The sequence below is a fragment of the Pantherophis guttatus genome, chromosome 2 (assembly GCF_059756535.1).
Source record: "Pantherophis guttatus breed Tessera chromosome 2, ASM5975653v1, whole genome shotgun sequence".
Taxonomy (NCBI): Eukaryota; Metazoa; Chordata; class Lepidosauria; order Squamata; family Colubridae; genus Pantherophis; species Pantherophis guttatus.
The window spans coordinates 103,742,179-103,747,458 of record NC_142064.1 but is presented as its reverse complement, the minus strand read 5'-3'; the positions used below and the strand labels follow the sequence as shown (position 1 = coordinate 103,747,458).

Below are 5,280 nucleotides of genomic sequence, written 5' to 3'. Positions count from 1 at the left end.
AACTGAAGGGAGAGAGAGAGAGAGAGAGAGAGAGAGAGAGAGAGAGAGAGAGAGAGAGAACCTCTCTTGCACTTTATTTTTAACCAGTTCTCCAAACTGCGTAAGCAATTTACTAATGGTTCAGGCGAACCGGTGAGAACAGCTGAATTTCATCTGTGACGTGTAGTATTAGTGCCACTTTATAAAACCCTAATAAGACCACACCTGAAATACTACAACCAATTTTGGTCACCATACCACAAAAAAGATGTTGAGACCTTGGAAAAAGTTCAGAGAAGAGTAACTAAGATGATCAAAGGCCTGGAGACTAAACCATATGAAGAACGGCTGCAGGTTTTGGGTCTGGCTAGTCTAAAGAAAAGAAGATTTAGGGATGATATCAGTGGTGGGATTCAAATAATTTAACAACCAGTTTGCCCAAGGCCAGGTTGACTGTCGTGGGAGGTGTGGCCCATTCCCGTCCTCCAGCTCCACCACACATGCAGGACAACTCTTCCATGATGGCCAACCTGACCCTGAGTGAACCGGTTGTTAAATTTCCACCCTTTGCCAAAAGGTTGTTTCTGAGGGCGGTTGTCTGTAAGTTGGTCTCGCGGCTGTTTCAGCCTTCTGGACGTGGCTCCTTTAAGAGGTGATGTTTTCAAGGAATGAGGAGGGTGGGTTACCATAGAGACAAGGAGTTGATGCTCCCAAGAGCTCATACGGGAAGGTGAAGAATTGGGGGGAAGTGGATGGAGGGATTCCCCCCTCCCCATGGAGCTGCGTGCAGGGGGTATTGGTAAGTCTGCAAGCAAAAGTGAGAGGGTGAGGAATTAAGTTGGCAGCACAATTGAAACTGGGCCCATTGTAGGGGAGACTGCAGGGTTAGTTTGGCCAGGCAAATTATTATCCCACCCCCTGGGTTATCAAAGTGGATCCTGGGCGCTGTGCTGTAATGGAGAAATGAACAATGGAGCGGCCGGCATGAGGGAAGGAGGAGGAGCAGGGAGAAGAAAGAGGGAAAGTGGCCTTCTCCTTCCCTCATGCCGGCCACTCCGTTGTTCATTTCTCCATTGCAGCACAGTGCAGCGCCCAGGATCCACTTTGATAGTGGGGGGAGGGGTAATTTAACAACTGGTTCATCCGAAGCAGTGCAAACTGACTGAATCCCACCGCTGGGTGGGATGATAGCAGTATTTCAGTATTTGAGAGGCTGCCACAAAGAAGAGGGTGTCAAATTATTCTTCAAAGCACCAGAGGGCAGGACAATAAATAATGGTTGGAAACTAATCAAAGAGAGAAGCAACCTGGAATTAAGGAGAAACTTCCTAACAGTGAGGACAATTAACCAGTGGAACAGCTTGCCTTCAGAAATCATGGGTGCTCCATCAATGGAGGTTTTTAGAAGAGACTGGACAGTCACTTGTCTGAGATTGTATAGGTTCTCCTGCTTGAGCAGGGGGCTGGACTAGACCTCTAAATTCCCTTCAAATTCTATTCTATTCTATTCTATTCTGTTCTGTTCTGTTCTGTTCTGTTCTGCTCTGCTCTGCTCTGCTCTGCTCTGCTCTGCTCTGCTCTACTCTACTCTACTCTACTCTACTCTACTCTACTCTATTCTATTCTATTCTATTCTACTCTACTCTACTCTACTCTATTCTATTTATATCTGAAGCACTTGATCTATATTAGAGACCCATTGGCCTATCAATGAATTCACATTTATGGTTATCATCTGAGATTTTTTTTATCATTATCTTCAAAGCTGAACTGTCTTTAACACCATTATATTTATCTGGTACATAGCAGTGGTGGGTTGCCCCCAGTTCGCACCGGTTCTATAGAACTGGTAGTAAAACTGGCGGGAAACTCTGCCCACTGAACCTGATGTCATGAAAATGCTTTTGCGCTTGCGCAGAAGAGCGTGCACACGAGTGGCCCCATTGCGAACCAGTAGTAAAGGTAAGTAGAAACCACCCCTGGTACATAGACAAACAATTTGGAATCAGATTTGTGTACACCACTGTGTACACCTTGCATTGCCGATATGGCACTAATGTGCTCTTACGTTCCACATTTATCCTGGCAATCTATAGGTCTGGAAATGACATTTCCTTGTTCACCAGCTCAAGTGCACCCTCAGCTCTGGCTCTTATCAAACTGCACTGGTTTATGTCAGGGTCAGTCTTTTTACATATGAAGCCAGCTGTCAAGTTTCTGCAGCAGGGGCAGGATAAATCCCCAGTCTTCAGATAATGCATTCCTGTTCTCTTGAAACTGACCTTTACTAAACTATTTTCCCACCAATTCCTCTTCAGCCCTTTAGGGGTTCATAGTTGGCCTCAACAACATTGATTCACTCTTACATTGTGTTTCTCACCAAAATCATCTTTATCTCCCAAACCATCCTGACTATTTTATCTAACAAAGACTGGTGGACCAGTGAAATTTTACTTTTCTATACTTTACAGCTTAAAAGGATCTGATGCCCTTGCATAGAAATATTCTGATAGCTTTTTCACAAAAAAATACAGTTTGATTCTCCGCAATATCACGTTCATCATACTTTGGTCTTCCTTTCGTTTATAAAACAGCATGGCTTCCTGTTTCCTTTTGTACAAGTGTACCTTGCAGTCATTTCCTCCTTTTCTGTATGGAATCTCCTTTCCTTTGTTCCCAATGATAAAGTATCCCCATATAGGTTCCATCTTGGAATCTTTCCCTCTAAATGTTTAGGTTAGTATCATTTGAGATCATGGTTGCAGCCCCCATGGGCTGCCAAGAAAAACAGAATTGCTGGCAACTCTGACATTGACTAAATGAATAGTAGAATTTTAAGTCTTGTGTAAAGATGCTCCCTTATTTATTTTTCATGGGGATGAAGTACTCCTTTGTCCAGGTATCTCCACTCTGCCAAATATATCTAGGCATTCTATCGGAATCAGGACATTATATTGCTCCTCTTTTCTTTTCCCTCTATTCCTTGACACCAACAGAAATATTACTTCTTTTTGATATCCCAAAGGTGCTTTTTCAGGAGGCAACTGGATTTTTTTGTTTTTTCTTTGAAGATAGAGAGATAGATAGATAAACCTCCAAGTGTGTCAACGACCCTCTAGAACAGTGATGGCTAACCTTTTTGCCCTTGTGTGCCAAAAGTGGGGGGGAGTGTGGGGGGTCGCGGGTGTGGGTGTGTGTGCCCACATCCATAATTCAATGCGCTCCACCCTCTCGTGCATGCGCACATGACCCCCCCACACTTCCCCCTTCTTTTGGCATGCAATGGCACGGTGGGCCGGTAGGCCCGTTTTTCCCCCTCCCTAGGCTCCAGAGGTTTCTAGGAGCCTGGGGAGGGCAAAAACAGCCTTCCCCATTCCCCCGGAGGCCTTCTGGAGTCTGAAAACAGCCAGTTTCCCAACTTCCGGAGGGACCAGAAGGCCTGAAAATCAGTTGGCTGGCGCACGCATACGTGCTGGAGCTGAGCTAGGGCAACACTCACATGCCCACCAATATGGCTCCACGTGCCACCTGTGGCACCCGTGCCATAGGTTCGCCATCACGGCTCTAGAAGGATGGAAATTACCAGCCGTCTGCATGGAATATAAATCCTTCCATTCCCCACTATCCTATCAGAGCTGAAGAAGCTTCTTGGATGAGAAGCGAAATGTCGTCAAAGAAAAAAACAAGAAAGTCCAGTTGTCTCCCGAAAAAGCACCTTTGGGACAACCATGACCTGGACGACTGAGAATCTCTACAGACTTTATTTTTGATATCTAAACAAAGTTAGTATTAATACATCCAAAAGAATTTATATTTCCCTCTGCACAAGAATGAAGCTGATATTGCATAAAATAGCACAAATGTCATTCATTATATAGGAAATATATTATGGAAATTCCTGGATGTAATAAATAACTAGAACTGTTTGTCCTCCTCTTCTCCCATCAGCAGTAGAAAACAAGGTGGATAAGTTAGCAGTTCAGTTGTTAGGCATATCAAGATTTATCTCTCAGTTGTTTGTATTATCTGTTAAGGTATGACCAATGAAATGAATCCAATTAGCAAATAAATTTTTAGCCCAGGAGCCAATAATCTGAAATAGATAAAAGGGGGAGACAATTGTCAAGCAGGGCAATCAACTAAACATATAGTGTCGTTTTGCTGCGTATAGACATGCCCTCTGCCCTGCTCAAACACCCAAGCATACAAGTGCTGATTCATGCAGTTGCTTGGTGCCTCCTTCTTACAAAGAGGGGGGGAGGCAACTATAATTTATTTTTGCCAGGGTACACTTTTATGCATGATTACTTTAATGATAATGTGTCTGTTGGCTAGTAGGATGGATCCATCTGGGCCTGCAGTGTAAAGTTACTGCATGTATTTAATGGAAAGACTCAAATCAGTTATAGATGTCTTCACATTTACATTAAGGTAAAATTCACCAAACTGTATAGCTCTGAGAGGGAAGGCAGATTCACAGTGACATTCTCATTCCTTTCAGACTATCTTTGAGCTTGTTTGTATGCATTACCATGAAGCACAGCTTTGCAGAGACCACCTGTGGAGGAATGATGAACTCTGCAGATAATGCTTAATCTCAAATGCCGTTTTAACCCAATTGAAGCATGCACGGAATTTTGAACATCTTATTTCTGCTAAGAGTATTCTTTGTGCTGCTATATTAAAAGCATTTGTAGCTTCAAACAAATTCCTGACAACTTTAATAGAAGGTAAAAGAGCCAAAATGAAAATGAGGAAAAAATGAAGATTAAATGATAAAACCACAAAATCAAATCCTAACCCTGCTCCTAATGCATATTGGGACTGAAATCCTGGGGCAGTGGTTGGGAAACCTACTTTACACTGAATTAACTTGCGTTTGGGCATACTGTACAGAAGATACTGCGACTTGTGTGCCAGCACTGTTGGTCCCAGGTCAATACTGGCAGAGACACCCCACAATAGCTTACTAAACAAACCTGGAAGAATCTTGTCATGCATACCACACTTACACTCTTGAACATGTAAATAGGCTGAAGAGGGAACAAATGCTACTTAACATTGGGAGAATCTAGACTGGTTCTCTGATGATTTGTGTTCACTTCCTCTTCACTTTCAAAGGAAAGTGAGGAGGGGAGCTAAGTCCTAGGAAGGGCCACTGCAAGGATTGCCAGAACCTTGAGAGAAATGGGAGGAGGGGTTTGGTTTAGGATCAGCTAAATTGAAATTTCCTTATATCTGTCCTAGAACGTCTACAATCAGGATTTAGAACACTGCTTTCTCCAGTTGTTTGAATTCCTA

General features: G+C 43.3%; 1 long non-coding RNA gene across 1 annotated transcript; it reads left to right on the top strand.

The window, feature by feature from the left end:
- Positions 1-674: 674 nt before the first annotated feature.
- On the top strand, positions 675-4,687 carry LOC117662044 (uncharacterized). The gene is made up of 2 exons (XR_004590258.2): positions 675-778; positions 4,481-4,687. It is a non-coding gene; the product is annotated as an uncharacterized LOC117662044 (long non-coding RNA).
- The last annotated feature ends 593 nt before the right edge of the window (positions 4,688-5,280 follow it).